The sequence below is a fragment of the Engraulis encrasicolus genome, chromosome 7 (genome assembly GCF_034702125.1).
Source record: "Engraulis encrasicolus isolate BLACKSEA-1 chromosome 7, IST_EnEncr_1.0, whole genome shotgun sequence".
Classification (NCBI taxonomy): Eukaryota; Metazoa; Chordata; class Actinopteri; order Clupeiformes; family Engraulidae; genus Engraulis; species Engraulis encrasicolus.
In genome coordinates, this window is record NC_085863.1 from 38,003,882 (window position 1) to 38,013,881 (window position 10,000).

Sequence of the window (10,000 nt, forward strand, 5' to 3'; positions counted from 1 at the left end):
ACTGCGCAGGCAAGATGAATCCTGATAAACATGCACACACACACACACACACACACACACACACACACACACACACACACACACACACACACACACACTAACAAACAGACAGCATGGCCAGCTCAGGCCTCAGCCTGTTCAATTGGAGGGATAATATATCAGTGTGAAGAACTCAAGGGAAATACCAGTAGTCTAACTGCATGTCAAAATGCAGAATCCAGCAGCAATACTGGACCGCCTTAAGTACAGAGATGCCAAAACTAAAATATAAAACCGAATTGATGAACTGAAGAGGCTAAAGGGATGGATATGACAATGAGTGCATATACATGCAGTTCAGTATCCCGAATATGATCGGGATATTAAGTATCCCGACTTTGCGTTTGAGCCCTTATTCGGGATACTGAGAAATCGGGATATGCTAGGTGGAGTATTCCGGCAGAAGCCGGGATACTGACGCATGTACACACCTTATCCCGAATACAGGGGCTTCCCATAGAACGCTATTGCTGGTATCCAGGATACACGCATTTGAAGAGAATTCTATAACAGCCAAGAACGTAGACTGGGATGTAACGTTCTGTGCTCATATAAACACCTTATCCCGAATATGATCATAACCGGGATATGCCTCATATTCGGGATACTGAACTGCATATAAACGCACTCAATGACCACACGTGGCCAAGTGGTTACGGAGATGGGCTTTAGATCAGAGGGTTGCCGGTTTGAATCCCACCCTTCTGCTTCCTATCACACTCCATGTCTAAGCAAGACACCTAACCCTACACTGGTCCAGGAAATGTAACCAACACCCTGTGCTTAAAATAACGGTCTCTTTGTCTCTTTGGATGAAAGTATCACCTAAGTGTAATGTAATATAATGTACCTGCAATGTCAAAATGCCCACCTTACAGGGTTTTCACACCTGGTCCCTTTCAGCCATTTAAGTGAACTCAGACCTGTGACTCAGCATTTTCTGAGCATATGTGAAGGCTCCAAAGTGTACCTACACCCCTTGGAAGTGAACCGTACTGAGACCTTCACTGACGTGGTCTCAGTACGGTTTTCTTATGAGTCCTGACAAGTTGTACTTGTGACAAGGTGTAATCAATTGAGGAGAGCTCTAGAGGACCGGGTGTGATTAAAAAGAGTACTGACACACCATAAAAGCCTAACAGGACCAGGAAGAGCAGTCGATTCTTTTTGTAATACACTCACAATTTGAACAAAATCAGAACTGAGTCCTTTTGCTTTTGGTTCACTTTTTGGTCCACTTAAAGAGGACCGAGTTCGTTTCACTTAGAGGGGACTAGGTGTGAAAATGCCTTTAGTCATCAGGTCTGTCTGTAGAGAGTGCCAAGTGGCAGTATACAGTAGCTATATGTGAGCCACACCTGTATCTCAGAACTGAACCTCTCTCTCTCTCTCTCTCTCTCTCTCTCTCTCTCTCTCTCTCTCTCTCTCTCTCTCTCTCTCTCTCTCTCTCTCTCTCTCTCTCTCACACACACACACACACACACACACACACACACCACACACACACGCACACACACACACACACACACACACACACACACACACACACACACCACACACACACTGTCTATTTATCTGTCTCATTTGGTGTCTCTCTCTCTCACCTATGTCCTTCTGTCTGTCTGTCTGTCGGTCTGTCTGTCTGTCTGTATGTCTGTCTGTCTGTCTCTCTTTCTCTCTCTCTCGGTCTCTCTCTGTGTCTTTCTCTTTACCTCCCTCATTCTTTCCAAACAATTCTGTGGCAAGCGCTTCAACCGCACGTATGCCAAATGGTTGTTTTGGACAGATGTCAAAGTGAAATCCAATCCTAAAGTGCACGAAGTTTACTGTAATATACATCGCTGGCAGGCGAGCTTCTCGAGGTGCATACGCGGCCGGCCATTAAATCAATTTGCCCTGTGTAATTAGGATTTTACATGGGCATTACGTTACGCTGATCAGACCGTACATCTAGCGTCCCCTTCCATTCCGGAGGACCGGCCACTAATTTATGGGCCTTTTAGTACCAACCAGCGACTATGCAATTGTTCAGTGTTACGCAGGGCATCATACAGGCCTGGCTGCTTCATTTATATGGGAAGATGCAGGGCCGGATTAATGCACAGGCTAGATATGGCTGGGGGCCCCATCTGCAAGGGGGCCCCTGATTGGTCAAAAGTGAAACACTGCAGAATTATGACCAGGTGCAATGTTCAAAACGTCATCTCTCATGTTCAGTGGAGTTGGTAGACATGTTCTCCTTAATTCCCAGGGGTCCACAGCAATCTGTAGCATAGGGGTCCCAGGCCTTCTTAATCTGGCCCTGGGTAGACGGAGCTCTATAGGAGAGCTGTGCTACATTAGATATGGAGGGCTAGGCAGCCTGGGCTGGGATCTTCCATCTGAAGCCTCCATCACGCTAAATGCCACCTGGCAGGACAGACTGCGACGACTCATAAGTTTTTGATAAAGATCATCTGTGTACTGCCTCATCAATGCACACTCATTCTCTCTCTCAATCTCTGTCTCTCACTCACTCACTCTCTCTCTCTCTCTCTCGTTCTCTCTCATCTGTCTTTTTCTGTCAACCCATCTCTCATCCTACCTCATTCTCTCTTCCCCTCCCTCCCTCCCTCCTTCTCTCTCTCTCTCTCTCTCTCTCTCTCTCTCTCTCTCTCTCTCTCTCTCTCTCTCTCTCTCTCTCTCTCTCTCTCTCTCTCTCTCTCTCTCTCTCTCTCTCTCTGCAGGAGACTGCGTCAGGAGTAGGGGCTAACTCCTTGGCTGCACATTGCTCCTCGGGACCTGAGCCCATTCAGGCATTTCATTTAATTTCAAAGGGAAGCGTTGACGTGCTGCTTCCATCTGAAAAAAAAGAAGAAAAAAGAAATCCTACTGGGCGACAAGGCCCATTCAATATCAAATGGTTAATGAAAAATGTAAGATGGAGAAATTAAATGCACGGCCCCTGGAGTGCTTGGGAAAATGGAAGTCAGTCAGTGACAAAGAGGTCTGGCCAGCACTGACGGTTAGCTCATCAGTATTTTTGCAGCAAAATCTGTAAGCCTTGATGACTGACATGGAAAATTGTAGGATGGTGTGGCTCTATAGACTAACCATGTGGATAATGACATCAACACATGCTAGGATCTTTATAGATTAGAGCATTGCTGTTCAATACACCATTATACTAACTTATAAAATAATACTATAGTAATACTATTTTACTATTTTAGTCTTAGGAAAGGAATAAGGGAAAGTTCTAAAGTAAAACGTTTCATTTCTGACGAATTAAACATATGAGTATATGACAATAAAAATCGTTTAATCTTGCAATCTTGTAAATTGTGAGCATTCATGAAACATTGATGATCACGTGATCAATTTGTTATTTGTCCCCTACTCTGTTAGTGATATCACCAGATGAAGCTTCACAATCACTTCTTCCACACCACTGCAAGCCTATGGCATGGTACCAGTCATGGGGAAGATGGTTCCATTAGTTCAAGACCTGTGCCACAAATATTCCAAATGACATGTCCAATTCAACCAGGTGATCATTCAACCAGGCAATCACCTGGTTGAGATGTAAGGGTTAACGTTCGGCGAGAAGGTCGCTACCGTGGAATAGCAGCACGACAGAGAGAATCTTTAGACTTGTCTTTAGTCTTGTTCTCTCTGAAGTGCTGCTATTTCACAAAGCGACCGACTCGCCGAAAGTTAACCCGCTTATTATATGGATATACTTAAATGATTCACACATGGCGGGGACATTTCTTTAGGCCTATTTAATGTTAAGATTGTTGCTGCGCAAAACAAAACAGTGCCGTTGTGGAACACCGCTAGGCAACAGGTAGCAAGGACAACAGGTGTTGTCTATCACAGCAGCTGATTAGGGTCTTGTTGAAAAGTCGCTTTAGCAGTGAAAAGTATTGTTGCCATTGACAGCGGTCTGTTATAGACCAACCCGTCCGTTATCGAAAAATAACAGACGTGCGAACGTTGGGGAGCCCCGTTGAAATGAATGGAGCATTCGACCGATGACGTCACACCATATAATAAAGACCGATAAAACATGGTCATTTGGAATATGTGGCACGGCATCTAATGAATACAGGCTGCCCATCACTGGTACTGTACGTCTATACACAAAAATTACACACATTATGAAGTTCAAACACTGTCAAATGATCCAAGTTATGTTATTTACATCTCGTTTCATGCTGCATTTTGCAATTGTGCTGTATTGAAAGCAAGCACAGTGCAGTGCAGCTGAGCTTCATAGAGTGCTCAACAACACCCCCACTGTGCAGTGTGTCTTCCCACCGGAGCCAGAGGAAATCAAGTTAAAAATGAATGTGTGCAATTAAAAACCCAGCCATGCACGGAGCGGCTTCACTTTTAGGCCGACGACAACATTGTTCAGACAACAAAACAGAAGACAGTGATATGCCCTGCAGCGTACAGCAACGCGCTCAGTGGCCCAGGGCTTTTGCTTTTCAAGTGTGTACGTGCGTACGTGCGTGCGTGCGTGCGTGCGTGCGTGCGTGCGTGCGTGCGTGCGTGCGTGTTTGTATGTGTCTTACGTGTGCACATGAAAGTGTGAAAATTTCTAGAGCACAGAAGAGTGTTACATACAATGTTTCCATTACAGTCACACAACAAAATGTGATATAATGACAGAGAGCTAGAGAGAGCTAGAGAGAGAGAGAGAGAGAGAGAGAGAGAGAGAGAGAGAGAGAGAGAACACAAGTTCTCAGTTCTGAGTCTAGTGAGAGTGGCTATGCGTAGGCGGGAACCCTCCACACCTTTGGTTTCATCATCACACCATTCTCTCTTTTCTTTCACACTCTTTTCTTTCACACCTATTTCTTTCGCTCTCCTCCTGCTGTATTCCTCCACACCTTTCTATATCTCGTTTCTCTCTTTTTTTCCTCTTTCTCTCTCTTGCTGTGGAGGACACCCTCTCAACACATTGCAGTCCACTGCGGTGACTATTTCCCCCCACAATCCGCCACTCTCTCCCCCCTCCCCCCTCTGCCTCTTCATCCCTCCACCCCATTCCCCCATTCCTCTCCATCTTCATCTCCGAAGATGCAGCTTGTTGTAACAGATCGCCACCGGCATTTTTGAAGAAGAAAAACATCTCCATAGAAAACGAACATGGGTTTACAGGTAATCAAAAAACAAAAGCCTTTGATGTTTAATTAAACACATGCATTTGTTGTCTGCAACTACACATTAACGATTGTAGTGATCACTGAATCCTATGTAACGTATGCCCACACTTTAAATGGGTTTCAGGTTTTAAAAAAGCCAAGGCTCAATTAATTACAATCTCCATTTGTTTTCTGAAACTGCTTGCCATTCATTTCTTTGATGTCTTTCATATCCACCCCCTTGTGATGTGCCTCGTGTATGCCCAAACACCTATTTTAATCATTGTGTGAGTAACACTGCACACCACACAAGGGTACTCAGGGGAGCTGTGTGTGGGAGCAATATGCCACAGGGGAGCAAGGTCACTAGTGCACTGCTTAACCCTGATGCAGGGCCACTGACAGTGTTTGCTGGGCCCAAGACAAAATCATCCGAAAGAGCCCCTTTCTCAATACATAATGCAATACAAAATGTAATGCCCCCACCCCCAATTCCCCTTCCTGGGCTCAGGACAAGTGACCTGCTTGTAACCCCTGTCGGTGGGCCTGCTGGTGCTACAAGTCTGACCCCTCAACCACTAGCCCATGACGACCCCAATCTGCATAAAGGACTATTGATTTCTACAAAATGTGGTATGCAGCAATTTGATCGTAACCCGGTTGAGATAAAATCTAATGTGAGGTCTGAAATGCACAATAGAGATTTACAGTACATGTATTATGCACAATAATGTTATGAATTGCATGAACGAAGTGTGTAATTTGAGAATGTTACATCCAAATGAATGCTCCCTTTCACACAAGGCTTTGAACCGGTTCAAGGAACGAAAACGAAAACCGGGAACTTTTTGTATTTTACACGGAACAGAAACGAAACCGGAAACGTTATTATTTTTTATGTTCTGGAACGGGAACACTTATTTAAAAATAATGGTAACCGGTTAATACCGGTTAATACTGTTCCTCAAACAAAAAAAAAATGTTATTATTTTCCTGCACACGTTACCATGACGGCTGATGTTCACGTCCTGTGTGGCATCAGACATTCTCTGACTGAATGGAGAGAGAGCTGTGGATTACAAAGACTCCACTCCACATCTTAAATAAGAGAAACCACTGTCATACAAAAGGGCAGAGTTACCATTGCATCATTGTAAGACATTGCAGAGAAGCGCATGTAAAGCGCACCAAGAATGTTCAGCGTTATTGGGCATCCATGGTCGCTTCAAATACGCACAAACTCACAATGTCCATCATAGCACCCCTGTGACCCAAGTCAGCGTGGAGCGCGCATTTTCATCATTGAGGTTTATTCTGTGCTTCTCCGCATAGGTCGTCCCTGAATGACAAAATTCTGGAGGATATTCTTTTCATCCGCTTGAATAAACAGCTTGGAATGTAGGCTGACTCATTTGCACTTCCATCTTTCTTGGTTAATTAACGTCAGTTAGGCCTATGGAGAGTAATCAGCTGACAGGAACGAAATTAACCGTTCCGGGAACAATATTTTTTGGTTCTAACCGGTTCGGGAACGTCAATTTATTGGTGGAACCCATAACCGGAAACGTTATAATTCTGTTTCTGTTCGGAACGGAACGTTTGGAAAAAAATAACGGTTCAAAGCCCTGCTTTCACATGCTAGTTATCAATATATGTTTACCCGGTACTCTCTAAGGAGATCTGTCATAAAACGCTCTCTCCAATTCACATTCTCATTTCTGTCTACTCTTACAGTCTTACACATTGCTGTTTCAAAAATTACAGATGTCTGTGTGCACAATCCTTCATCATGCATTGTCAGGAACATTAGGTGAATAATATTTAAGCTAAGGCAGGCCCCGTTGAAATTGTTTGCCCGTTGCCCAGTCAGAGTGTACAGTCACCTCCAACCAAACCTGCTGTCTGTGCTTGTGTTCCAGTGACCCTTCCTCTGTCCTCTCACTCCCTCCATCAACTCCCATTTTTATTACATTTCTCTCTCTTCTCTCCATCTCTCTCTCTCACTCTCACGCTCACTCTGTGCAGACAACTCTCTCTCTCTCTCTCTCTCTCTCTCTCTGTCCAGACAACCCTTATCTCTCTTCAGCCATTTATCCTCAGTGCCCTCTTTACTCCCATTTGTCCATGTGTTCCCTTTCTCCTTCTGCTCTTTCTCTGTACTGCCATTCTTTCCCTCCATTCCTCTATTTCTGGCTGGCCTCATCATTCTTCATTGTCCCTTTCCTTTCGCAGCGCTTCTGCACCTTAATTCGCGCCCTCTCTCTTTCCCCTCTCTCTTTCCCCTCTCTCTCTTTCTCTCTCTCTCTCTCTCTCTCCTCTACCCCCCACTCATTTTCATTTCCATCTCCCCCCTCTCTCTTCTCTCTCCCTCACATCTAACTCCACTCTCTCTCTCTCTCTCTCTCTCTCTCTCTCTCTCTCTCTCTCTCTCTCTCCCTCTCTCTCCCTCTCTCTGCTGCCTTCTCTCCTCCTGCCTTGCCCTGGATATTTGGCTGTGTTGCAGAGGACTGTGATTAGCATGGGGGAGAGGGGAGCAGCCAAAGTGCTTACAAAGCAAACAACAATGACAACGCCAACAACAACAGCACGAGTCATGGCAGCAGGGGCGACTCCGCCACAGACACATGTAGAGAGACACAGGCACAGGCAGGCACACCAGGCCTCAACACCACCACCCACCGTCACCGCCACCGCCACCGCCACCGCCGCCCCTGCCACCGTACTCCCCCAGTTTATTCTGTCACAAACCACCACCACCACCATGTTCCCCACCAACACCCCCACCATAGTACTCCCTATCTACTAGGGGTGTGCAAAAGAATTGTCATGACAACGCATCGTGATACGTATTTTCCCAATATACGGCATCGATTCATGACAATGTATCCCCATACTTTTTTCACGGTTTACACTTACAGCATCCATTCATGACAATGTATCGCGATACTTATTTTCACAATATATTGCATCGATTCATGACAATGCATCACAATACTTATTTTGGCGATATACTGCATTGATTCATTACAATCGATTATTTGATAATAATAAAACTGAATTTGCCACTGGTTCATTTTGTTCAGTAGAGAGTAGGTAATATTTCTGTTGTAATGGAAGCTCTCTCCCAGATGCCAAAATGCTTAAAGTGATGTTTCGGAGTAGATCCACCCCAATGCTATTTGAACCGTGACATCCATCCAGTAGTCCACTCGAAGTGTTTTCTACCTAGGGTGAACATTAGCCGAGTTACCGAGTTACGGTGCAAATCCATTTGTCAGTTTTACGCAAGCCGTACCAACGCATTCAATTCATTTTCAATGAAATGCGGCATATCGTCGTTACCGGACTCGCAATGCATGTTGGGATTCCGGCACGGCGAGCGTGGGTCCGGTGGCACATCAAAAAGTTGAGCTCTCCTGAAAGTTATGCAAATTAGCAGCGGCTGACGGACTGCGTTACCCAATGACTGTTGATTACATGAAGATGTCCCATGATACCTGTGGTCATCACGAAGGTGCATTTCCCTCGGTAAAAGCAGATTTTTGACATCTGTCGAACTTTTGGATGTACAAAATATAGACTACAAGCATGTATGTTGCATGTGCTTATGATGCCTGGGTTCAAATGATTATGTTCAATTTCGACCACAAGCATAACAACACGAGGCCAAGCTGTGTAAGATAAAAACACATGTGCCGAGTTCGGTAAGAGCATTTTGAACTGTAATGTAGGCTTAGTTGGTTTGCTATATTGATTAAAACGGCTAGAAATGTAGATTGCTATACTTCCTGTATATAACTCCCGGGCTACACAAGCTGTAGTAGCAGTGTATCGACACTGGGGCAACCAGTACGTCGAACTGCAATAACGTAACGCTATAATGGATCTCTAGCCGAATAGCTTAGTACAAGTGGCAATGGACCCTGGCAGTATCTCCAAAATGACCACACTAAAATCACATGCCATGACACCCAACTTCTACAGTAGTACAAATATGGTCTGTACTCACAAAACGGTGCATTTGGAAGTGATTTATTATCAAACCAGTCTTGACTACAGTGAATGTGCTGTTGCTGCATTTTTACACTTTGCCTTTGTAGGGCAGTTCTGTCTACTCTGTCCCCATCACCCCCACAATATACAGGACCACGTCAGCTCCCAGCACTCCCACCATACTCTCTCAGTCTGTCCCGCCACAATCACCACTGTCTTACTTTTTGGTCTGCCCTTACCACCTCTCCACTACTCTCTGTAGACAGACCCCATGATATCCCATGCACGTCCGCCACAGTCACCCCGGCCACACTCCATTGTCTACCCTGCCACAATCTTCCTTTCCACACTTTTATGTCTGCCCTGCAACAACCATCCTTTCCATCTCCACAATATTCTCTGTCTGTCTGCCTTGTCCCCATCGCACCACAATACACACCGCCTGCTGTGTCCCCATCGTCACCACAATACACTCTGCCTGCCGTGTTACAACCATCCTAATTGTCCCCAGCACTACTACAATGCGCTCAGTCTGCCACGATGCCTTCTCTGACCACAACACCAAAGAGCCAGGCGCATTGGCATGACAGGCAAAGCACATCCACAACCCTATTGACGGTCACTCCAACACAACTGCCACCGACAGAAATTCACTTTCTATCCACCTACTACCTGTACCACCATATTAAACATTGGTGATGCTGCACTGCCTGTAGAGCTAGTCATCCCTTCTGCCTTCATACATCATACCATCAGAAGTGTCAGCATTGCCACCACCAGTATCGCCATCCCCAATCTTCCAGTCTGCAAAACCACCACCGCCGTGTGACATA

General features: G+C 45.3%; 1 protein-coding gene across 1 annotated transcript in view; it reads right to left on the reverse strand.

Annotated features, from left to right (window-relative positions):
- The window catches only part of LOC134452826 (disks large homolog 4), a 107,240-nt gene that overhangs the window by 31,378 nt on the left and 65,862 nt on the right, over positions 1–10,000 (reverse strand). The gene's annotated exons all lie outside the window — the stretch shown is intronic.